Source organism: Poromitra crassiceps (genome assembly GCF_964638095.1).
Source record: "Poromitra crassiceps genome assembly, chromosome: 11".
Classification (NCBI taxonomy): domain Eukaryota; kingdom Metazoa; phylum Chordata; class Actinopteri; order Beryciformes; family Melamphaidae; genus Poromitra; species Poromitra crassiceps.
In genome coordinates this window covers 17309144-17336315 of record NC_139643.1, presented here as the reverse complement: position 1 = coordinate 17336315, position 27172 = coordinate 17309144, and the positions used below count along the sequence as shown (strand labels likewise).

The 27172-nt window shown below is 44.0% G+C and overlaps 1 protein-coding gene across 1 annotated transcript in view; it reads right to left on the bottom strand.

Moving 5' to 3' along the window:
- Positions 1–27172, bottom strand: part of LOC310785519 (class I histocompatibility antigen, F10 alpha chain-like) — a 370829-nt gene that overhangs the window by 264784 nt on the left and 78873 nt on the right. The gene's annotated exons all lie outside the window — the stretch shown is intronic.

Below are 27172 nucleotides of genomic sequence, written 5' to 3'. Positions count from 1 at the left end.
TTTTAATGGTTTTTGAGTTTTAGAAACACATTGTAATACTCAGATTTATGATGGAATCTATCTATAGCACTCTACTTTGCATAGTAAGTAGGCTACCAATATGGCCACTAACCAATTTTTTTTTTACATACACTTTCACCCAGATTGAGTGTAGACTTGTAAGAATAAGTTACCATCAAACTGGTGGAAACAAACAATCTACAGTATGTATCTTACAGATTTTATTGAAACAATTAGACAAATAGACTATAACCCATTCCCATTGATACAGGTAATAGCCAGTCTGTGCATCAATGCTCTCCATAAATGTGAAATGCTATCAATACTGATCAAAGGTGTTTAGAATTTTAACAAAATATTACAATATCAGAAACCAAAACAACATAACAAAACATAATGGTGCCTATATGTACAAGTGAGTAGTAGCCTACTTATGTCCATAGGTTGAATTGAGTTAGAAGTGCTCAGTCCTTTTGATTTACCAGGGTGACTGATTTTTCATAAAAGACTTCAGATGACAAGTGGGTTTTGTTTATATCCTTATATCCACAGCCAGATTACTAAAATATTGTTGTCTCGACCCTCATTGTTGGTACAGGCACTCTTGCATCCACATTGAGGTGCCACGGGCTCCAGCTTTACAACATTCACAGCACACACTACATTACTTTTTGCAGACACAGCAGAGAATGATTGCTCAGGCTTTACTGGCATCTGGAAGATGGGTCCAGTAAGGTTCCAAAGTCTTGGTCATGGAGTCCCAGTACCAGCCCCACGTACTGAACTCTGGATATTTTGCTGGACAGAGGTTGCCTGATTCCAGTAGAAGCTGGCCTGCAGCAGTCCCCATTTGACATGCTGAATCAGTGCATCTTGGGTGGGAGGCAGGTTCTCTTGATGCATTTGAAAAAAGCCAATGTCTAGCATCATCTACTTGGCTGGAGCCACAGCTTTTGCTGTACATGACAACCCCAAGGTGAGGGCGACCAGGGTTTTGGGATGAACTCCTCCTTTCTACCAAGAAGGATGTTGTACTTTCCAACAGATCTGAATATGACATATCTGCACTTCAGCCTTGTAACCATCCTGAAGCAGACACTACAGTAGAATGATTTATAGCACCTGGCACATGCTGCGGCCAGTAGCCATAGAAACTCAGGATCCATACGTCCGACAGTGATGTTGTAATACTTGCAATACGCTTCTTCTACACATTAGGCCTCACAGAGCACTGGATCGGCTTCACATGTGGAAAGTACATTTATGTTCACAAAATCTGCAATGTTCTTGGTCCCCAGAGATCACTGGCATTACATCTCCTCCATGTGCTAAAATGATGTGATACTACATCAGCCTTCCAGGGCTATGGGAAAAGGAGTGGATGGGCAGCTTGGGAAGCAACATCTTCACCTTGGAGCCTGAACCGATCAACTCAGATGTCGATGTCCAAAGACTGGAAGCATTATGGTTGTTGTCATGTCCAGCAAGAGCTGTGTCTCCAGCCAAGTAGATGAAGCCAGACATCAGCTTTTCTCAAATGGTACCAAGTCCCTTGAGAACTTGCCTCCCACCCAAGATGCACTGATTCAGCATGTCAAATGGGGACTGCTGCAGACCAGCTTCTACTGGAATCAGGCAACCTCTGTCCAGCAAAATATCCAGAGTTCAGTACGTGGGGCTGGTACTGGGACTCCCATGACCAAGACTTGGGAACCTTACTGGACCCATCTTTCAGATGCCAGTAAAGCCTGAGTCATCATTCTCTGCTGCAGCTGCAAAAAGTCATGTAGTGGGTGCTGTGAATGCTGTAAAGCTGGAGCCCGTGGCACCTCAATGTGGATGCAAGAGTGCCTGTACCAACAATGCGGTCAAGACAACAATACTATTTGATTAATCTGGCTGTGGATATAAGGATATAAACAAAAAACACTTTACACTCAATCTAACTTAACCCCCCCCAACCCATGGACATACCTAAGTGTTACTCACTAATTGTTTCAATAAAATATGTAAGAGAAATACTGTAGATTGTTTGTTTCCACCAGTTTGATGGTAACTCATTCTTACAACTACAAAAGTGTATGTAAAAAATAAATGGGATAGCAGCCATATTGGTAGCCTACTTACTCTGCAAAGTAGAGTGCTATAGATAGATTAAATCATAAATCTGAGTATTACAATGTGTTTCTAAAACTCAAAAACCATAAAATGGACACAGAGTTTACTAAAAGCATCAAAAGTTATGGTAAAACTCATATTCAGGTAGCCGCCATCTTGGAAATATGCAGATTAGGGGTCCACACACATCTTCATTAGTAAAGATAAGCATTCCAACACCTTTCTAATGGTCAAAAAATATAAGCTAGACACCAAGTCTGTATTTCTAGCTCATCTCTTTCAAAAGTTATAGCCAAAATCTATTTCGGACTGCACTGGTCATATTGGATTTGGCCGCCATGGTGACCCCGGGGGTCTGGCTCAATTGTTAGAGCATGCCCTGGGGTAATTCTGGGCAAAATCTGGTGCTTTTAGACTTGATTTGCATGAACTTAGCCTCAAATGTCCCAAAAAGTCCCACAGCTATTATGTCTGGTGTTATAAATCGAGTGATAACACATTTAGCTACCATTGGTGCAATGCTCTCACATATTTTCTAACTCTAGAGATGTATACCTTGCCAAAAATCAATATGAGCATTATTCCCAACCCTTCTGGCCCATGGACTAATATGTAGATAGACTTCTTTTGCAAGATTTTGAGAGTAAATTAGAGACTTTTTTCAAATGTTTTTGAGTTTTACTATACCAAACCTGTTAAAATCATTAAAACAACCCTCTCAATCAATTCCTCATGCAGAAATCATACAGAAAAGTGGTGTCATTTGTCTCTGTATGACGTCTAGTTCAAAAGTTATGACCCTTATCCATTTTCATCAGACATCGCAATATGCCCGCAAAGATGGCCGCCAAACGGACCCATGGGACACTATTTCAACGGGGTAACAACAAAATTTGTTTATTAGACACCTTGAGGAGTACAAAAATCTATGTTAGAAAAATATATCTTTCGGGTGCGCGGGGACCCCCCGTTCCTACTAGACTAATAAAGAGGACAGGATAAAACAGGATATAATGTAACAAAGTAATAGCCTACTTCATTAAAGTAATTAAAGTTATAATCTCAAAGATTTTCATGTTAAATAAATGTCTGTTAACACATTAAGTGCCAGAGACGACCTAACTCGTCTTACATAATCCAGCGCTTAAGTGCCAAGGACGAGCTAACTCGTCTTACATAAACATTTTTTTTTTTTGACGGTGGGACATCAATCAACCCCTTTTACATCTTCAGATAACTATTTGGAGCAAGAGCATGTGTGTAATCTATTTTACCGACCACTAAGTGGCGACAGAGACCGAGAGAAGTCACAGCCACGGGACCCAAAAGCAGCCGCCTCCCGCGGAAATGGCTTGGCGATTTTACAGTCAGAAGCCCGGACACACACACAGAACGGACAGAGATCTCTTCCCCCCAGAGCCGCGGGGGCAACGCGCGAACACACACACACACACACACACACACACACACACACACACACACACACACACACACACACACACACACACACACACCGCGGGAGCAAGCCATTCAAGGAAATGGCTTGGCGATTTTACAGTAATCCATTTCAGACTCGTCCCCACACGCAGGCAAGCAGGCAGGCAGGCACGCAGACAGACAGGCAGGCAGCACAACGCGCTTCTGACACGCCCGCTGTTAGGAGGAAGGAGGAGAAGACACACGGAGGGAGGAGTTTGAATGAGAGGGGTGTTTCCTGTTGTTATGGAGGAAATTACTGTTCAAAACTATTGTTTAGAATGTCTGACGGTCTTACTGATGCCAAAAATGAATGGTTAAAGTGACTGTTTCACAAAAAGCCATTTATCTCTGAATAAATTTCCAGACGCTGAAACCATGCTGTACTCAACGGCTAATATCTACATAACTACTAACTCTGCAAACTACCTCTTTTAGACAGAGAAAGCACACATTCTATTAGTTATTTTTAGATGATTGGTGTTCATGAATTCTTAACAGAAAAGAATCCTCGGCTGTTCTAAAATGAGCCAGAATCGTCAAAAACACCCCTGGCACAACTTACCTACAGGAATGAAAACATGGCTGGCATTCAATGTGTTAAGTCACTATCTATCTGATAGTGAGTTAACGGTGATTGAGCCTACGGCCCATTGGTGGAAGCCTTTACATTTTCAGTATTGCAGCATTTATGAACTGGGTGTCAGTGGTGACACAGGGTGGGCGGAGCTAACACAATAGACCCACTCTGTAGGTTAGCCTACTGTAGGTTCCTGACAACTCTTGTGTGAAGTAGGATAACAAGCTGCTTTTCTCCAGTCTCTGCTAGCATTACGGGTGGTTAGTATGCCCGAACAAACTGACTAATAATGTCACATGATAACACTCTTTGGATCTCACCTGCAATTACCACTCACTGCCATAGGTGTCAGCCAAGAGAACAAAACTGAAATCTTAGAGAAAGACGAGCTGAACCCAAATGGCGTGAGGGTCGCAGACGTTTCAGACTGAAAACAAATCTTGTCTGAGAGGGTTGAGAGGCGGGCCATAGCGTGTTGATGATTTGATTTGACAATTCTGGGGACTTGATTTGTTGTTGGAAATGGCGTTGGAACAAAACTGAAACCTTAGAGATCATCACTTTTAAGTATTTTTGTGGAGTACGAGTACGAGTACCTGTACTTGAGTTTATTTATGCCAATTTGTGAAAGTTGCACATGTATCAGAGAAAGCTGCTAGTCTACAACTCTCCCCAGATTGGCAGAGGGGGTGCCGCAATTAGTGGGACAGGGAATTGACCAATTGGGAGAGTGGCAGCCATAGTGATTGTTTGTGGGAAATGCCCATTAGTCTGAATATCAGGCAAATACTACTACTAATAATAATAATAACAATAATAATAAAAATTATACCTCCTGGCCTCGTCCTGACAGTCAGTGGTGGTGAAGGAGCAGCTGGTGCTCATCTCCTCTGAGGAGGCAGTGGACCTGGCCCTGAGGGAGCAGTGTTGTCAGATTTAGCAAGAGAAACAATAAGCCACCAAAGCGAGCCCAAAATAAGCAACTTTCAGCACAATGAGCACAAGAGGGAACCATAGCTCTATATTTGAACTAACTAGGTGAGGGCCTGCTTGAACCATATTATCCCAGATAAACCTGTCTGTAACTATATAGGTCTATCTGGGATGTTGTTGCCAACAAAATACCCTTTACATAGGTTTATTTAAGATTAAACAGTTTTGAACTTCAACTTCATTTGTACATGGAGGCCAATTGGTTTTGCAGCAAGAAGACGTACAAGACAAACATACAGGCCCCTATCGTTGTGTCAGCCTATAAACTGCGCTGAACGCCCAGCGCAGTGGGCGTGGACCAGCCCACTCGATATCTTGGTGTCGGCGCTACACGCAGCCTTAAGCATTACAACCACGCCTTTTAAGCGTAAAATTATGCAGTCTGCTCATTGGTGAAGTGCAGTAAAGAGTCACAAGCTTGCCTTTTAACACATTGAGTGCCACAGCGCTTCAGTAAAATTGTCTGCAGCCTGTGCCAGATTCACTTCCATTCAGTTGAAAACAGCTATAGAATTTTTTCTATTAGGGCTATATTAACAGGGCTGGACTGTAATGAAACATTGAACACTTCTGCTTCTTCCAAAGAAGAAATTTTGTTTCTAGACAGTTCCATTATGAAATGACAGCCTTTGAAAAAAGTGCACTTTCAAGGGTTTTCTGTCGTTTTTTTTTACTTTCCAAGATATAGTCACTTTTATATGAATACCTTTTGCACTCTAATTTCGAGCACATTCACTGACTCTGGCTGGTGTTTTCTGATGTGGTGGCGTGGTGTGGTTTCTGTGCAGCCTGCGTGCCCCCCCCCCCCCCCCCCCCCCTCTCCACCTCTGAGCTGCGGGCTCCTCCCCACACGCACAGAGTTTGTTTTCTCACAGACTCCGTTTTTGCGCCGGACGAATCCCAGCGCGCATCAAGGAAATGCCAAACGCGACTGAACGAAAAGGCTTGGCCGTTCGGCTTCGGATGCTGGCTTTCTGGCAGGGAATCGTGTGGAGATAGATAGAAGCATAAGAGCTCAGTTGTGAGCGCGGATGCAGCCGAGCCCACTCTCCGCTGCAGACAGAGCAATCTATACGGCTCTCTGGCTGAAGCATGCATCGGATTCCTCTTTGATCACGTCTTTCCCTGCTGTCTCCTGTACAAAGTAAAGGATCTGAGGTGGGTGGCGCAGCTTCCGTGTCGATGTTTAAGGTGGCGCCGTGTGATCCCTTGAAGGGATTCATGCTCACTGGCTGGGTACGACCTTAAACAGCAGAATTATGGAATAATATGAATTATGATTTTAGGACGTGCACAGACGTCCTTGGCACTGAACGTTACTTTTTTTTAGGACGTGCACAGACGTCCTAGGCACTCAATGTGTTACGCTCCAATTCCATGGAGAAATCCAGTAAAACCAGACAAGCCAAGCGCTCTGCCCCCCCCCCCCCTTCATCCCGTCTGTCTGTCTCCATATATAGGCTATTATTCCATATTATTATGCTTCTCAAACCAATCTAACTGCAGTTTAAATACTGCAAGCATGTAAATACGCTACACTATAGTAAGATCAAAGTGAAAAGAATGTTCTAAACGCATCAGCTAGAAAAATATAGCCTATCCCTATATGATGAGATTAATTAGATTGGTGAAAGTTTGTCCAGAAAGATATCGTGTTCTCTCCCCTGCTGCACAGGTAGGATGATCCACATAAATATAGCCTACATTATGTAAAGTCATTGCAGAAATGTGTTTTTATTGTAAAACTAAATGTGAAGTAGGGCCAGACATCACAGTATAGCACATGACAGTAGAAGCGCGTTACACTGTCACTTATCTAAATCACGTTAAATCGACGAGGGATATATATAGGCCCAGGATGACATATATGTTTCACATAGGGTTGTGTTTGGATTTCGCATTTTATTTTGTCCAATATTGAAATGTTCTACAATAACATGTTGTGGGAACATGACACATTATTTAGATCTATTTTCATGTACCTTTCTATCTATTTAGGCTAATTTTGATGCGATTTATTATGTAAATGGATTAGCCCAGTGCATGCTGGGAGATTTCACATGTCTGGCTGTTGCAGGGAAGTGATAGGATTTCTCTCCTTAGATCCCTGGTATCCTGATAAGATCTTCATTTCTTCTAATTTATAACCAAACATTTCCTCATTAAGCCCAGATTGGATTCAGCATGGAGGCCCTGCTGCTGTGAAACCATATGCAACTACAGAGATGATGTTATCAAATATATATTTTATTATGTTTTAAATGTTCTGTTCTAGGTCATTGGGTGAGCTGCAAGTGAGGAAACTTCACTTTAAATAAAAGATAAACATTTCTCCCTCTCTGCAAGGATGCGGCCCTGAAGAGGGTAATGATCAGATGGTCCAGCTGATAGCTGCACAATGCTTTATTTACGACAAGCTTTCATGTTAAGCCCTGTTTAGTGCAGGTCTGGAAAACATTACAAAGTTTCTCTTTGGGACAGATGGATACGATGGCATCAGCAGAAGTGGAGAGGAAGAACAGCACTGTGTATTTTGGAGCAATGAGTGATGTTTTTATCATGCGTTGACCTTTCCCCCCAGAGAGGACAGGACCTGCTCTGGAGACGCAGCGCATCGTGGGGGGAGGGGTCCCGGGTTCGAGTCTCATGTGGCCAGGTTTTGGTCTCTGGGAATATTAGAGGCTCAGTGGAATGTAAAGTGGTTATGGTTAGATGATTGGTTATCTTAAGATAGAGTGTGTTTAGATCAGTAATGGAATGGTGTCTGATGTTGTATTTTGTGTGTTGAATAACTTCAATTTGCCTTACTTGCTACACAAGGAGAGTGCTATATAATATTTAGATAAATATTAGCTTATTGTTACTATTGCAACTTTAGGTTGGGAAAATAAATGTATAGTCAAATTCATAGTCATATTAAAGTTGCATCTGCCGACCGAATTGGCAGGTGGTCGTCAAATTAGTTGATAATTGGTAATTGATAAGAGTTTCCTTATCCTGGTTAGAATGAGGGTGAGGTTTTCTCTGGTATGTTGAGATTTGAAACTATGCTCTTCTCTTTTTACATTCCTTAGGAATGGTTTTAGACCAAGAGATAGTAAGTTTGAGCTGTATGAAAATTGTTCCAGCTTCAGACTGAATATAGCTGAATTTGATCTTATTTAGGATGTAGGTTAGTTTATCTAGTCTAAGAGTAACCATAGATAAAGTGCTATAGGATTTCTAATAGAGAAAATAGCTAAATTAGCTGACCCAAATTATAGGAGTTAAAAATAGGAATTTAAATATATCAAGCTGGTAATATTAGCAAATATATTGACAGTTGCTTTGGTAGATGGGAAATAAAATGGATGACCAGTATTCAGTGAGGGTTGGTGCATGTGACCTCCTGTGGAAGAGCCATGTCATGTGATGCGGACCAAGAGGGGGAGAAAACACGCCTACCATAAGAGTGACAGAAGGAGAGATCGTATAACTACCAATGTCAGCCCCCAGAAGACAACGCCCCCAAGGAAATGCACTTTAAAAGCCCGCCACAAGAGAATGAAGGGGTCGGTTTTCAAGGGTCTTTTTCTTGACCTGCTACATATGAGCTGTTAGGAAAGTCCACTGGAAATCCACCACGGAGATCTCTGAGGGGGTAATATATCACTTGACTAGCTCTGTATCATGATTTATGCAATATTCTCTATATAAAATAATGTTCTAAATATCAGAATTGCTTGTTGTATTGGTTTTTCATATATCTGGAATAATTGGACACGCTGGAAAGGTATAAACATATGTCAACACCTTTTGATTGGAGTGGGCAGTTTTATCTAGGTTGAACCAGGCACCGAAAAATCCTTTCCGATCAGAAGGCAGGCAGTGAATGTTTGCCCACAATGATCTCGTTCCTTCACTGCACAGGTAGGATGATGCAATAGCCTCTGAATGTCACGGGCTCAGTCAAAACTGTCATGTTAGAAAAAACTGTCATGTTGTTAAAATATGTACGGTAGAACAACCTTTTTTTTCTGAGAGAGAGAGAGAACCGGCGAACTTTTTTTCAAGCAGTCCGTATTGTGCCTGTCAGACTGATGAGTAAGAGAAAGGGAGTGACACAGAGAGAAGGGAGAGAGGAAAGGGCAGAGGAGCGCTCCGCGCAACCAGCGCACTGAATATGCCTGGTTTTCAAAAGCGCAAAGCGCTAAATTTACGCCAGGTGGGAAGATATCATTAGGCCGGTATTTAAGGCCGAAACGCCCATTCTCGCCCATTCTGGGACTGCGCCACGCCCATTCCGCCTAAAGCGCATTTGGCAGCCTAAAGCCATGTTGATATCTTCCCGAGGCAGGCGCAAGGCACGTTTCTTTGCGTTTAAGGCCCGTTTTGGAGAGAACAAAATGGTACATTGTGGGAGAATAGGGCCCACAATGTACAAAATACCTACATAGGGTACCTCACATTGGGGGCGGGGTCACTGAATTGTGGACTGGGGCCCAGCCACCATTTTGCCCCTCATTATAACATTTTAAATACAACTTTTTTTGTTTAACTTATCTGATTTCTGCATGTTAACTTTTTCTACCTGAACTCTTGTTGCTATGAGTATCTGAGAATTATTGGTAAAAGTAGTAGTAGTAATAATACTAGTAGGCTACTGTTATAGTAGTAGTTATACTATTAAAGTAGTAATACTCAGAGGTTAAACTGTTTTATCTCTATAGTAAGACTTGTCGGTCACTAAATTCTTCAGTTGTGTTCATCAAATCAAACGTCAATCCACATGTTGAAATTTGCTTTATTAAAACCCATGAGCATACAATAAAATATTCCATTTATGTATAAAATAATATTCCTGATGTAATCACATTTCTTACAATCTGAGTGATCCAAAACAAAGATTCTCAATAAGAGTCCACATTAGCGCCATGCACAGACCATCATTTTATGAGATTTTGTCTCTCCGACCCAAATCTGAGAATATTTTCTGTTCAATTTAATTTGGTCCAAAATCCAATTGTAGGTAGAGCGATAACAGACACCTATGATCAAAACAATCATTCTTCTACATTCTCTAATTGTGTTAACTTCTTGTAAATTAAATAATGGTTAAACCATTATTTATTAAATGCAGACAGGTTTATTCTTGTATAGCACATTTCATACACAAGCAATTTAAAGTATAAAACAGATATAAGAAATGAGCAAGTAGAAACAAAAAGATTACAGTGAGAAAGATAAGTTATTTTACCCCTTTAAAGGAGCCAAGCGGCATTACGTTTTGGTATTTCCAGTCACACTTTAGTGAGTGAATCCATCAATTCGTCCATTTGCTTGGGACCACCTGGAACCCCCTCAAGGACCCCTGGTGCCCCCTGGACCCCACTTTGAGAAGTCATGTATGGTTCAAGCTCAACGTCACAGAATAAGGCACACATTTCCTTAAAGGCTTTAAAAATAAATAAACGTGGAGCAGACGTCCTTCTGCTGCAGTGGAAACACACAGGAGAGCAATGTCTCCAGAGCTCATCATCAATCACTTCAATATCCAATGTAAGCATGGTCAGGCCTAGAAAGTGTAATATTGTTGCTGAATGATACTGATAAACCTTAATCACATTTAGGTTGACCAGGTTTGAGCTCTATACACATTATATACATGCACACACACAGACAATGTCCGGTTTTTACCAAGACGTAAATAAGATTGCAATCAGCGGCAAATGTATAATATAAAAAATGTGGAAATTGTTTTTCAATAAAAAGTGTTACCTTTAATAATAATAGATTGGATTTATATAGTGCTTTAAGGCACCCAAAGCGCTTTACATATCAGAGTGTGTGTGTGTGTGTGTATGGGGAACTCAACTCATCCACCAGCGATGTGTAGCACCCACCTGGGTGATGCACGGCAGCCAGTTTGCAGCAGAATGCTCACCACACATCAGCTCTCATGATGGAGAGTTGAGGACTGAATGAACCAATTAAGTAATGAGGGATGATTAGGTGGACATGATGGAAGGAAGGCCTGTGTGGGAATTTAGCCAGGGCACCGGGGTCACTCCAAAGGGCACCAGGGTTACACCCTCCAGGGCACCGGGGTCACTCCAAAGGGCACCAGGGTTACACCCTCCTCCAGGGCACCGGGGTTACACTCCAAAGGGCACCGGGGTTACACCCTCCTGGGCACCGGGGTTACACTCCAAAGGGCACCGGGGTTAAACCCTCCAGGGCACCGGGGTTACACTCCAAAGGGCACCAGGGTTACACCCTCCAGGGCACCGGGGTTACACTCCAGAGGGCACCGGGGTTACACCCTCCAGGGCACCGGGGTTACACTCCAAAGGGCACCGGGGTTAAACCCTCCAGGGCACCGGGGTTACACTCCAAAGGGCACCGGGGTTACACCCTCCAGGGCACCGGGGTTACACTCCAAAGGGCACCGGGGTTACACCCTCCGGGGCACCGGGGTTACACTCCAAAGGGCACCGGGGTTACACTCCTACTCTTGCAAGGAGTGGCGATGGGGTCTTTAATGACTACAGAGAGTCAGGACCTCAGTTTAACGTCTCATCCGAAGGACGGTGCTCACTCACAGGACAGAGTAACTGTCTCTGCCCTGGGGCATTGGACTAGTCATGGGAGCAGAGGGAAGAGCATCTCCTACTGGTCCTCCAACACCACTTCCAGCACCAGATGGTCTCCCATCCAAGGACTGACCACAGCCAGACCTGCTTAGCTTCCCCAGCAATCCAGTGATGTGACGCAGGAGCCACGGTGCTGGATGTACACTGTTTTTATCAATTTGGAAGAAGCTAAAGCCTGCAAATATTCTCTTTCACAAGGAAACTAAGATTACACACATGATAAGAAGGTTGTCTATTAGAATTATAACTGAAGTGCAATATTAGCACAGCCTTTAAGAGCCCCATATTATAGGAAATCAAAATGTCCTGTTTCGGGAGATTAAACTCAAAGTTATTGCATTTTCAAAAATGCACCCTTTCTTTTACAGTCAGATTCAGACTAATAGCTTTTGCACACCAAGTCCGTATTTTCGTCCGAAATTGGCGCACAAAAAAAAAGAATACGACCTCATTTGTGTCAATCATCATTGACACACCGAGTCCGACAATTACGTCCTTCATTTAAGTTTTCGGACGAGGTTCGATTTTATGCGTTTTTCGCATCAGTCAATATATTTTTGCGAGCTGGGACCCATCTGTGTTTTCAGATGACAGATTAAAAAACACGCATATGAAAACAATCGGACTGTGTGTGCAAAGACCTTGGGGGCCCTATTCTCCCACAGGCCTTCGGCGCTAAAACGGGCCTTAAACGCAAAAAAACGTGCCTTGCGCCTGTTTTGGGACGATATCAATATGGCTTTACGCTGCCAAATGCGCTTTAGGCCGAATGGGCGTGGCGCAGTCCCAGAATGGGCCAAAGTGGGCGTGTCGGCGCTAAATACCGGCGTACTGCTATCTTCCGAGCTGGCGTACATTTAGCGCTTTGCGCCTTTGAAAAGCAGGCCTATTCAGTGCACCAGTGCACTTCTGCCTCTCCCCTGTCACCCTTCTCTGTCTCTCTCTGAAACCAGGCCTATTCAGTGCGCCAGTGCTCTTCTGCCTCTTCTCTGTCACCCTTCTCTCTCTCTCTCTGACTCCCTCGCTCAGACAGACACAACACATAGCAGCACCCAGCTTCCCATAGGAATTAGCAGTTGTAAGTTTACTGCCTGTGAATGTCCCTGTCCCAGCATGCAATTGCGTCCTCCATTTCGCTACTAAATAGCAACCAAATGAGCCGAAATAGATATAAAAGGTAGATCTAAAATAATGTGTAATGGTAAGCCAACCTGCAATTGTAGAACATTTCAATATTGGACCAAATAAAACATCGAAATGAAACACCACCCTATGTGAAACATATATGTCCTCTTGAGCCTATATATACCCTGTGTGGATTTAACGTGTTTTAGATAAGTGACAGCGGAACGCGCTTCGGAAGCTTCTACTGTCATCTGCTATACTGTGATGTCCGCTCCAATAACTTGGCCCTACTCCACATTTAGTTTTACAATAAAAACACATTTATGCAATGACTTTACATAATGTAGGCTATATTTATGTGCATCATCCTTCCTGCAGCAGGCGAGAGAAAATGATATCTTTCTGGACAAACTTTCACCAATCTAATAGGCTATATTTTTTCTAGCTGATGCATTTAGAACATTATTTTCACTTTGATCTTGCTATAGTGTAGCGTATTTACATGCTTGCAGTATTGAAACTGCAGTTAGATTGGTTTGAGAAGCATAATAATATGGAATAATAGCCTATAATGCAGACAGACAGACTGGATGAAGGGAGGGGGGGGGGGCAGAGCGTTTGGCTTTCGTCTGGTTTTGCGGGATCACTGGAATTGGAGCTAAAAAGGCAAGCGTGCGATTCGTTTATTGCAGTTATCCAATGAGCATGACGGTGCATAATTTTACGCTTAAAAGGCGTGGTTGTAATGCTTTAGGCTGCGTGTAGCGCCAGCACGACGATATCAAGTGCGCTGGTCCACGCCCACTGATTTGGGCTGCGCCAGGCGCTCGGCCTAGAAACAGCGCCGATGCAACGATAGGGACCCTTAACTCCAGTAAACGCCTCACAATGGACTTGATCCTGATTGGTTGCTGCTGCTGTCGGCCAATCAAGGACCAGTATTGTGAGAACTTGGGTCTTTAAATTAATTCAGTTTAACTAATTAAACTTTCATCTAAATTGAATCATCATGGGACAAAGGAATACTGGGAGTTTTGGGGGAAACTGGCCAGTTGGTCAACTTGCCTGTACATAGACATAAAACATGGACACCGAAATCAGCCCACTTTATTAAGTGACTGTATGCTATTAGCATTATCCACACTTTTTGTAAGGCTGACGTTTTGGACCCAAATGCAGAGATGACAGACACAAATGAGTTTTCAAGTCTTTTACTGATTTTCAAAAAGGTTTGCCAAAGCACAGCACAAACCGAGAGGTCAAAGACGGGGAGCCTGGCCACAAACGGGTCGGACGACCGACAATAACTAAAAGTCTTTATAATCCAAAATAAGGGGGTGGTCCAGGCATCCTCCGGTAAAGCAGGTGAACGTCCTTTGCAGGATATAGAGCAGGCTCGGGGTTTCTCTGACGGAGAGCTTTCACAGAGACGAGGAATCAAGGAGACAGCGGGTTTCAGGAGGCACAGCTCCGTTTGCCCTCAGGAAGGTGTTTTAAGATCAGCACCGTTTTCTGAAATGACAAGTGGTTATATAGACTGTCAACCAGGTGCATGGCATTACTGTGAATTGACAGGAAATTACAGCTCCTCCGCTATTGGCTGTGGCGCTGCCTCCTGTTACTGTAGCGCGAACGTTGCGTTCACTCGCGGGAAGGCCTTTCAGCACCCTGGACAGCAACGGGGCAGCCTCTGTGTTCTGAGCGGCCGGACAGGTCTCTCCACGCAGCCAGGGGAACAAACAGAATTAGGCTATGTGGGACAACCAGAATTCGACTATGTTTCTGCGGGCGTGTCACTTTTAATGCCAAATTAATAGCATTTATTATTTCATGGCCAATAAATATGAAGTATCACTAATTCAAAACAGATGGCTATTGCCAGGTTTATTTTTGAACTATTTCTGGTGAGAAACCACATCCACTGAGCAGTGATTTTGAGCTGTACACAGTGAGTCTCCCATCAGCCACTACCTTCACTTCCTATGGAAACAGGGAAAGTAGTCCCTGCTAGTTCAGTAGTATTTTATATCATTTTGTGTAAAACATCTCCTACATGAAGCTGGATGATTTTGGTGTCTATGTTCTCACACTGACCAACAGGACAATCTCCCAAAGTCTTTACACTGAAGAATCAGAATCAGAATCAGAATCAGAATCAGAATCAGAATCAGAATCAGAATCAGAAAGACTTTAATGATCCCCGGGGGGAAATTGGGACAGATTACAGTAGCTCGCACACAGAACACAACATAGCATAAAATAAACAGTAGTAAAATGCGATAGTAAGCAAAAATAAGCAAAATAAAGTACAGTACGTATAAAGTAAGCAAAATAAGTAGAGTAAGTATACATTACGTGACAATTGCAGTTATTGCACACTGGACTTATATTAAGTCGGCTTGCCCTTTACGTTACACGTGGCTCAGCCAGGCACAGTTAACCTATCGGCTGGCTCAGTGAGCGTCTCCGAGGTGCTCTTTTAAGAGAGGCATTAAAGAGTCCAATGGTCACAGGCAGTAATGATTTCCTGTGCCTCTCCGTATTGCATCTAGGTGGGATCAGCCTCTCACTGAACGTGCTCCTGTGTTTGACTAGCACGCCGTGGAGTGGGTGCGAGTCATTGCTCATGATGGAGCGTAGCCTGGACAACGTTCTCTTCTCCGACACCGCAGTCAGAGAGCCCAGATCCAGCCCCACAATGTCCCTGGCCTTACGGATCAGTTTGTTGAGTCTGTTGGCGTCTGCTGCCTTCAGCCTGCTGCCCCAGCACACAATAGCATACAGGAAGGCACTAGCCACTACCGACTCATAGAACATCCTCAGCATGGTCCGGCAGACTTTGAAGGACCTCAGCCGTCAGCTGTGACAAAGTTGGCCACCACATCCCGATACTCATCTTCCTCGCCATCTTTGATACATCCCACTATCGCAGAGTCATCAGAGAACTTCTGAAGGTGGCAAGACTCTGTCTGGTAGGTGAAGTCCGTGGTGTAGATGGTGAAGAAGAAGGGAGAGAAGACTGTCCCCTGTGGTGCTCCCGTATTGCTGACCACTCTGTCTGACACACAGTTCTGCAGGCGCACATACTGTGATCTGCCAGACAGGTAGTCCACAATCCAGGCCACCAGGGGGGCATCCACCCGCATCACTGTCAGCTTCTCACCCAGTAGAGCCGGCCTGATGGTGTTGAAAGCACTGGAGAAGTCGAAGAACATGACTCTCACAGTGCTAGCCGGGTTGTCAAGGTGGGCGTAGGCGCGGTTTGTCAGGTAGATGACAGCGTCCTCCACTCCCAGTCGGGGCTGGTAGGCGAACTGGAGGGGGTCATGGGATGGTTTGACCATAGGCCTGAGCTGCTCCAGGACGAGTTTCTCCAGGGTCTTCATGATGTGGGACGTCAAAGCTACCGGACTGTAGTCGTTGGAGCCACTGGGTCTTGGCTTTTTAGGTACAGGAACGATACAGGACATTTTCCACATCACGGGGACCCTTTGGAGACTCAGGCTCTTGTTGAAGATCAGCTGTAGCACATCACACAGCTGGGGGGCACAGGCTTTAAGCACCATAGGGCTGACGCCATCCGGGCCAGCTGCTTTCCTTGTGTGTAGCCTCATAAGCTGATTCCTCACCTGGTCCGCTGTGATGGTCAACGTGGGTGGGGGGAAAGAACACTGCTTTAAATTCTAATATAGGCACAGGTCAGCAGCAGCACTGCCTGTTTTCAGACGGCTCAGCTCAGCTTGGTGTTCTCAGATGGAGATGATGTTATTTTGGAGACAGTTCAGACCATCTCCACCTCCACTGCTCCACCCCCACTGGAGATGGTCGGTGTCTGCTCGTGGTCAGAGTCTGTTCCGCGGGCTGCAGGGGGACAAAGGCATTATTTTCCACATACACACTGGAAAGATTAAAATAACTATCTGCCAATTATAAGAATGAGAAGCATCCGTTTGTGAGTGAGTGAGCAGAGTGTAAAGAGCACCCGTGCGGGTGACCTGACGGAGCCGGATTTTTTTATTAGGTAATTGCCCTAATTACCTAATGATGTGATGTCACTCAAGCCATGATGCCATCAGTGATGTTATCAGTGATGATGTCATCAGTGATGTCATCCTTCCTGGCTGAGCAGACTGGATCGGTCCAATGCTGTGGTCTCGTGTGCACACGAGGATATGTGTGCATGTGGTAAAATAGACACAGTGCAGCATATGCATACATACATAGTGTGTGCAGAAGCATTCTATTTCCTGTTCTTCCTTCCCGTTATCGTTCAAACTCTCACCAAAGGTTGTGTACGTCTAAAAATCTTCTTGCTCTGCCATTTTGTACTGTACAAATTCAGAATGCCCAATGTTACAAAATGTATTTTTCGTCTATTTTGAAAACACAAAATACATCTATTTTCTATTTATATATTTTCTGGCTCCAGTACTGTGTATTTTATTTTTATACATTTATTTGAGCGATATTTTGTAAAAGGATAGATTTTGATCTGCCTGCCCAGCTCTGCCTGTCAGTAACATGTCACATATATTATAGGCCTACACTGAGTGTACAAACCTCAAACCCCCAGCTGTGTGATGTGCTACAGCTGATCTTCAACAAGAGCCTGAGTCTCCAAAGGGTCCCCGAGATGTGGAAAATGTCCTGTATCGTCCCTGTACCTAAAAAGCCAAGACCCAGTGGCTCCAACGACTACAGGCCGGTAGCTTTGACGTCCCACATCATGAAGACCCTGGAGAAACTCGTCCTGGAGCAGCTCAGGCCTATGGTCAAACCATCCCTTGACCCCCTCCAATTCGCCTACCAGCCCCGACTGGGAGTGGAGGACGCTGTCATCTACCTGACCAACCGCGCCTACGCCCACCTTGACAACCCGGCCAGCACTGTGAGAGTCATGTTCTTCGACTTCTCCAGTCCTTTCAACACCATCAGGCCGGCTCTACTGGGTGAGAAGCTGACGGCGATGCGGGTGGATGCCCCCCTGGTGGCCTGGATTGTGGACTACCTGTCTGGCAGACCACAGTATGTGCGCCTGCAGAACTGTGTGTCAGACAGAGTGGTCAGCAATACGGGAGCACCACAGGGGACGGTCTTCTCTCCCTTCTTCTTCACCATCTACACCATCTTCACCTACCAGACAGAGTCTTGCCACCTTCAGAAGTTCTCTGATGACTCTGCGATAGTGGGATGTATCAAAGATGGCGACGACGATGAGTATCGGGATGTGGTGGCCAACTTTGTCACATGGTGTGAGCAGAACCACCTGCAGCTCAACGTGTCAAAGACAAAGGAGCTGGTGGTGGACCTGAGGAGGGTCAAGGCTCCGGTGACCCCTGTTTCAATCCACGGGGTCAGTGTCGACATAGTGGAGGATTACAAGTACCTTGGAGTGTACATTGACAATAAACTAGACTGGGCTAAGAACTCTGATGCACTCTACAAGAAGGGGCAAAGCCGTCTCTACTTTCTGAGATGGCTGAGGTCCTTCAACATCTGCCGGACCATGCTGAGGATGTTCTATGAGTCGGTAGTGGCTAGTGCCTTCCTGTATGCTATTGTGTGCTGGGGCAGCAGGCTGAAGGCAGCGGATGCCAACAGACTCAACAAACTGATCCGTAAGGCCAGGGACATTGTGGGGCTGGATCTGGGCTCTCTGACTGCGGTGTCAGAGAAGAGAACGTTGTCCAGGCTACGCTCCATCATGAGCAATGACTCGCACCCACTCCACGGCGTGCTAGTCAAACACAGGAGTACGTTCAGTGAGAGACTGATTCCACCTAGATGCAATACGGAGAGGCACAGGAAATAATTCCTGCCTGTGTGGCCATTGGTTTATTTAATGCCTCTCTTAAAAGAGCACCTCGGAGACGCTCAGTCTCCCTGAGACTGAGCCAGCCGATAGGTTAACTGTGCCTGGCTGAGCCACGTGTAACGTATAGGGCAAGCCGACTTAATATAAGTCCAGGGTGCAATAATGATAATTTGCACGGAATGTATACTTACTCTACGTATTTAGCTTACTTAGACATATCTACTTATTTTTGCTTCTATCGCATTTACTACTGTTATTCTATGCTATGTTGTGTTCCTATTCTGCTTATTTTGCTTAATATCGCATTTACTACTGTTTATTTTATGCTATGTGTGTTCTGTGAGAGAGCTACTGTAACTTGTCCCAATTTCCCCCCGGGGATCATTAAAGTCTTTCTGATTCTGATTCGGAACCTACAACACATCAAATTACTGCTTAGAAAAATAGTATGATCAAACATACTGTAATGCTTATGAAACTGAGACATAAAAAGTTGCTTATAGGAATACCTTTCATTTTGACTTTCAGAAAAGTCAAAATGACTGCTTCAAGAAGGAAATCAATGAGGGGGCGGGAGGGAGGGAGAGAGAGAGAGAGAGAGAGAGAGAGAGAGAGAGAGAGAGAGAGAGAAGAGAGAGAGAGAGAGAGAGAGAGAGAGAGAGAGAGAGAGAGAGAGAGAGAGAGAGAGAGAGAGAGAAAGACAGACACACAGAGAGAGAGTGGGTGGGGGAGGGGGTGAATCTGGTTTGGTAATATTCCTGTCTCTTCAGTAAAAACCATAGACTGTAAGGTAAAAACACATTATTGGAGAATTAGAGCAGTTTCAATTTTGATTTTAAATCAGTTGGCTTCTGTACAGAAAACACAGACATATGTTTCAAATACACTTTTATTCCATTTCAATTAATAATAAACTGCATTACATTAATATTACATTAATACTGCATAGTCACGATATAGTACCCTGATATAGTGAAGCATTTTGAGCTGCACTCACTTGCAAAATGTTCTATAAAAGATCAAGTCTGATTCATGACCTGAGTAAACACTTTTCTAATGAGTTTGTGGTCTCAATCATTAGTTTCAAGTCTTCTTCAAAACAGAATGATGTTCATTTAGTCAAATGTGTGGCCTGCAGAAACCCTTCACATATCAATGCTACACATTTGTTGGCCATGAGCCAAAGAAGGTTGAAAATGAGTTTTGAATGGATTTGGGGATTTTCAGTGATTTGGTTACTTTAATCTCTGTAGTACATCATGCTGAATAATTATTTTCATACAACAAAGGTTATAGTATTTATTTTTTATGGTTTTGGTGGAATGTCACTGTAGAAAATACAACGGTGTGGAATGTTTAACGCCATTTTTCTCACGTTTTTAGACACACAACAGTTTAAAATAGGCCTACTCATAAGGGCTTTTCACACTACTGCATGCTCTTAGCCTGGGGCTATCTTAGCCCTGGGCTAAGAATAGGGCTAAAATAGCCCTGGGCTAACCTAGCCCCTTTTCACACACACATTAAGTAAGGGATAATCAATTATACGATTTTAATGCACGACGTGGAGGCAAATAACCACCCGACGCCGCAGGCAGGGATGGTGGTATACTGGGGCTGGGCAAAAGTCCCAAAGACTTTGGCACTCTATATGGTTGAAATCTATATCACTATAATCATAAGGATATTTCTCGTTATCAATATATATCACAATATGGTTCATGTAGCAGCAAAGGAAGAATCTGGAGGGAGGGGAAAGAGGGAAAAAGGGGGGGGGAGGATAGAGGATCAATGCATAAAAGAATCAATGCATAACAGAAGCATATAGTTACATATCTTTACATATTTTTAGAAACATAGGAACACAATATAAATATCAGTACATTTAGAGGAAGCAGGAGAGGCTGAGCTCATCATTAAGTCCATTAGGCTCCACCGTATTTAATGTATGAATCCAGAAGGCTTCACGCCTCAACAGTTTTGTGACGATATCGCCACCTCTCTGTGGGGAAGAGACTTTCTCTATCCCCCAGAACTTAAGGGAGGCGACTGAGCCATGGTGGGCTTGTTTGTAATGTCTTGCTATTGCATCGTCCAGATTTTGGGTGCGGATGGCCGTTTTGTGTTCAGCAATGCTGAGCTTTAATGCACGTTTAGTTTGTCCTATATAGACACTCCCACATAAACATTTCAGCATGTAGATCACATGTGTGGTACTACAGTTTATGAAGGACTTGATAGGATATGTTTTACCAGTCCGGGGGTGAAGGAAATGTTTTGTGTCAGAGGAGTTGGAGCAATGAGTACAGTGGCCACATCTGTAGAAACCCGAGGGAGGGGGTGGTAGCCAGGTGGGAGTAGAGGGGGGTGGGGTCATGGTGCTGTGTACTAACCTGTCTCTCAGTGATCGGGCTCGCCTAAAGGCGATTCGGGGGGGATCAGGACAGAGGGACTTCATGATTGGATCCGACTGAAGAATATGCCAGTGTTTCATCATTATCTGTTTGATGGCTCCGCTGATGGGAGAGAACTCAGTGGCAAAGCAGAGACGGGGCTGTACGGGTGTAATACCCACAGTTTTGTTGAGGAGGCGGGTTCTCGGGGTGCGCACAGCTCTTTCATAGGCTGCCGCGATGTCGGTCTCAGCATATCCTCTGTGAGAAGCGCTGCTTCATCTCCCCAGCCTTAAGAATAAATTCATCCTCCGTGCTGCAAATTCGTTTCAATCGGAGGAATTGACCCACCGGGATGTTTTTGATTAATTGTTGCGGGTGATGGCTATCTGCTCTCAAGAGGGTGTTCCTACTAAGTGGTTTGCGATAAATGGTACTGAATAGGCCTTCATGTTCGTTATTGTAGATGGTGAGATCAAGGGAATTGATTTTCTCACTGGAATGTTCCATAGTAAAACGGAGGTATTGTGTGGTGGAGTTGATGTAATCACTGAAGTCGTTCAGTCCAGACAAAAAATACATCATCAATGTATCTTTTCCAAAGAAGAATAAGGGGAAGGAACTGATTATTAGAAGGATTATTAATGTATTTCTCCTCCCAAAAGCCCATGGTTAGGCAGGCATATGAGGGCGCAAAGGCACTGCCCATACTAACACCTCTTTTCTGTAGAAAATAAGAACCTGCATATTGAAAGTAATTATGTGACAGGACTATTTCTGTGAGGGTTACTAGTAATTCATTAGGTGGTAGTGTTGCTGTAGGGCGTTTGTCCAGATAGTGAGACATGGCTTCAAGGCCAGCATCATGAGGGATGCAGGTGTATAGGCTTTGTACATCACAGGTTACCAGTAGGAATTCTTTATGAATGAATTTAATAGATTCAATACATCCGTGGTATCACCTAAAAAAGAAGGGAGGTCTATGACAAATTTCTTTAGGAAGAAGTCCAGGTATTGTGACAGAGGTTCAGTGAGGCAGCCTATACTAGCCACTATGGGTCTGAGTGGCGGGTTATAGAGAGTTTTGTGGATCTTGGGGAGGCCGTGGAAAACAGGACAGATTGGAAATTGAATGGATAAGAACGCTTTTTCCTTATCAGTAATCCAGCCTCTGGAGCATGATGTCTCTATAAACTGATCGATGATGGCTTTATGTGTACTGGCTGGGTTACGAGGTAAGGGGGTGTAGCAATCTTGGTCTCTGAGCTGGGACAAGATGCTTTCGTTATATTGTTCAAAACTCATTATTACGACTAAGCCACCTTTGTCAGCTGGGCGACCCGTGTGCTCCAGATTCTTCCTTTGCTGTGATATCCTCCTGTTCTGAGAAGCACCGTCCTCCCTCTGCGGGGGAGCTGAAGCGCAAGAGATTCCCTTCTTCATGGTTCATGTAGCCTAAGCAAAGTCACATTAAATGATCATAACATCACAATATGACACCACTGAAAGACAATAAACGATAGTAGCCTACTGAATTATCGCCCAGCCCAGGGCATCTCTGTTAGTCAAAGGTGGCCCGGAGAGTCACGCCCACAGTGAGGAAGCAGAGGATGCTGGGACATGTGTGCCTGGCCTCACCGAACACCTGTCAGCATTTGCTGCAGCTAATGGGCATCCTAATAAACTAACACAACAACAACAACATTACATTGAACCGCATACTACATAAATGAGTATGTGCCACTTGACAGCCACAGCTGCTGTTTTGAGGGGGGAACAATTAAATGACTGACAGGTCATAGCACCAATGAGAGAGTGGTTCATTTTCAAAAGTCAACAGAGTCAGGTTGGGTGGGTGCCCCTGTAACCAGTAACGTAGTGCATCAGCGTAAGAACTCTCATGGGTCTGGTGTTGAGACTAGGTGTACTCAGATCATCTCCACCTCCACTGCTCCGTTCTTCTGCTCACTGCTGGACTCGGGTCTGGGCTCGGTGCTGGTCTGCAGGGGGACAAGGGCATTATTTTCCCAATGCACACTGGATAGATAAAAGGACAATCTGCATTTACTTCTATACGTATTTGTATTGCTGTTTCCCCCCCTTCGTAATATGTTTAGCATGATCTCCATTTTGTATCTACATTATTCAGAAGGGCTTGACCAACTGGACTGATACTGAGTCTGGACTGATACTGAATCATCAGACACGCTGATGATTCAGACAGATAATTACTTCAGTCTATATCACAAAGAAAATGGATGCTGCTAACATCTCCTATATAAACATCCTTACTGTGAAATGTAGGACATGTGCCATTAAAGTAAAAAAGAAACAAGCAGTAGGCCTACACTAATTATTAACAATTAGACAACAATAAGCTGGAGAATCAGAGCAGCGGGAGCGGTATTGCGTTCGCTTTACCGCACCGTTGTGATGAAAAGAGAGCTGAGCCAGAAGGCAAAGCTCTCGATCCGCTGGTCGATCTAATCATTCCTATCCTCACCTATGATCATGAAGGATGGGGGTCATGACTGAAAGAACAAGATCGCAGATACAAGTGGCTGAAATGGGTTTTCTCAGGAGGGTGGCTGGCATCTCCCTTAGGGACAAGGTGAGAAGCTCAGTCATCCATGGGTGGCCAAAGTTTTTTGGTTGTGGGCCGCATACAGGAAAATATAAGGCGTCGCGGACCAAACAATATTAACAGAACAGTTTTCAACCTGTTTACACTGAAAGGGGGGCGGGGATAGACCAGAAAAACCCTTTGTGCCATCAACATTTTTATTTCCACCTAAATAAATATATGACAGTTTATTGATGTGCTGCTCACCTATTACAATGGGTATTTCTGTATGTTTTCAAATGTTTCTCTGTGCCAACAGGTTAAGTAAGACGGAGATAATTTCACCAACATTCAGTATTAAAAATGTAAAAAAACAAAATAGACAAAAAAATGGGTACTAAATTTAATCAAATTTAAAATCTGTTGTCCGGTTGTTGATATTTCAGCAGCTATCCTTGCAGCTACAGAGGGAATACTGTTTCGGGGTGTAACTTGCGTTGTTTTTCCGGGCGTATCTTCTTGGTGTATAGCACAGATGATGTGTGGCTATACAGCAGAGAACATTGAACTGACTCGAGGGGGGCTTGAAGGACTACATTGCTTGGCGGAAGAACTTATTTCTTATCAATGTTGCGACTTTGTTGCTCAAAGTCTACCTGGTAGGCTATACAGTATGTACAGTAGTAACCATTGCAGTTATGCAATTATGCATTGTTAAGAATATTGAAGCCACAGCAATTGCCAACAGAACAACAAGAAAACCTCCGATGACTCACTTTAACATTAACCCCTTTTTATCATCAACATGGCAGCAAACCCAACCTTCAAACTTTTACAGAAATAATCCATCTTTCAATTTATGTAAAGACTGTGGACATTGCTTGTTTTCTTAAAGTCCCTGGAAACCAGAAATATTTTATTATTATTTAGCATTTTGAGTTCATCACATCACAGGAGCCTATGTTAATAAGCCACCAGCCAAATTTGAACGATGATGAACGTCGCAAAGTATATAAATTTAGGTTTGACAGTCATGGCAAAAGTCATGAGAATCAATTATATTTTAGAGTGTATTTTCTCCTGCGGACTGTGTGGGCGTGTCCCGTCTGCAGCAGGGAAATTTCCCTCTCTCTTTCTCTCTCTCTCGGAGGAGACCGTCTCCTCTCCTCCGAGAGAGAAAGGGAGAGAGAGAGATGGTGTGTGTGTGTGTGTGTTTGTGTGTGTGTGTGTGTGTGTGTGTGTGTGCGTGTGTGTGTGTGTCCACACGGTATCCATGTTCCAGAGCACCACATCTGATAAGATTTTTGCTTTAAATGTTTTATTACAGAAAGTGTATGAAACCCATGACCAAGCCAGGTCCAAGCTAATGGAGGCCTATGCTAATGCTAGCTACCTAGCGTTAAGCTAGCCGTAGCGCTCATTCTTTTGGAAAAAAATGTGAAATAAGCGCTTTGCCCGTTTCCTCTGCTTCTCTCCTCTTCTTCGCCATGCACGCGCTAACTACCGTAAATTCCGGACTATAAGACGCACCGGTCTATAAGCCGCGGGACCAAAATTGACTATTTTTTTCTTCTATAAGCCGCACCGGTCTATAAGCCGCGGGTGTTTTGATGTTTAATTACCATATGAAAGGGTTCGTGCACAGAGAGGAATGTCGGGAAAGAGATGGCTGTTTGGGAAAACTCCCATTTATTAACATTTCAACAAAACAAAACAAAAGTCAGGTCACTAATCCCCAGACAAAATCACACAACAATAGGCTATATGTGCAGCAAACCTGTAACCAGAGAAGTCAAGTCACTAATCCTCGTCTTCCTCTTCTTCCTGCGTACTGAAACCACCAAAGTCCTCATCTTCAGTGTCGGAAACGAACAGGTTCAGGGTGGCTTCGTCAACCACTCTCCTCTCTCCTTCATTGTCACTCAAAACCAACGAACTCCTCTTCGTCACTGTCGGCATCGAACAGCCTCTGAAGCCTCTGACGGCCCTCAGCGCCAGCTGTGGCGGCGTCATCCTCTTCATCCCGCAGCAGTCCAGCGTTTTGGAACCCGTTGGTGATTGTGGATGTTTTCACACTCCTATAATATTCCAGAGACAGTTCCTCCTGCTGCACCGTCCAACGCCTCACCATTGACTCATCGATGCCCAGGTTACGCGCGGCTGCTCTGTTTCCCTCTTTTAATGCGAGATTGACTGCTTTCAACTTGAAAGCTGCGTCGTGTGAATTTCTGCGTACCTTCCCCATGGTAAGTGAGAGTGTTGCTTCTACTGCTCGTCTTGTTGTGAATATTCCTTGATCTTCCTTTGTGTGAATTCGCCGAAGTTTGGGATTTTCTCCTGGTAGTCGGGGGAGGGAGTTGATGGCCGAGTGGCCGTTTGCTTACCGTAATTACCATATGTAAGTGGTCACGCACAGAGGGGATTGTCGGGAAAGAGATGGCTGTTTGAGGAAGCTCCCATTTACCGTATTACCGTAACATTTCAACAAAACAACATAACACAACACCACCGTTGTTTATTTTTACAGTGCACACAGTGTCCGCGGTGTGGTGAAAAGAGGGCAAGAGAGGAAATTAAAACAGAAGGATTTATAGTTAGAAAGAGTGCTAAAAAAGAGAGATTTTATTTGTATTTTTTTTTTTTTTCTGAAAAAATCCATAGATAAGACGCACCGTTATATAAGCCGCAGGGGCCAAAAAACGGGAAAAAAGCCGCGGCTTATAGTCCGGAATTTACGGTACACATTTAACCCTTGCCATTATCGTTTGATGAACAAACAAAGTAACGTTGAGTAATAGCAAGATTGCGTGAATAATTTTTTAGCCTGCAGGGCCTGCTTGCTTCTTCTTCTTCTATTGTTTTATGGCGGTAGGCAAACAACTTTTTGTGCATTACCGCCACCTACTGGAGTTAGATGTCTTCATAGTGGAAGGGCCTGCCTGCGGGCTGGGCGCTAGAAGGCCACGAGCCCAGTGCATTGTGGGAAGTGGAGTATTTCTGCCCCTTCGCACCCGCCCCTCCCCTTCCACCCCCACCCCACCCCACAGAGTGCATTTTCTTTGATTTATCTGGCTAGCAACCATCAATTCAAAAAATTTCAACGGATTCCAACTCCATAGCTGCGTTACATTTAATAGATCTTCATATTCACCACAGAAAAGCCATCCTTTAAGTCTACCCACATAACAAGTCTTAAGTCTACCCACATAACAAGTCTTAAGTCTACCCACATAACAAGTCTTAAGTCTACCCACATAACAAGTCTTAAGTCTACCCACATAACAAGTCTTAAGTTTACCCACATAACAAGTCTTAAGTCTACCCACATAACAAGTCTTAAGTCTACCCACATAACAAGTCTTAAGTCTACCCACATAACAAGTCTTAAGTCTACCCACATAACAAGTCTTAAGTCTACCCACATAACAAGTCTTAAGTTTACCCACATAACAAGTCTTAAGTCTACCCACATAACAA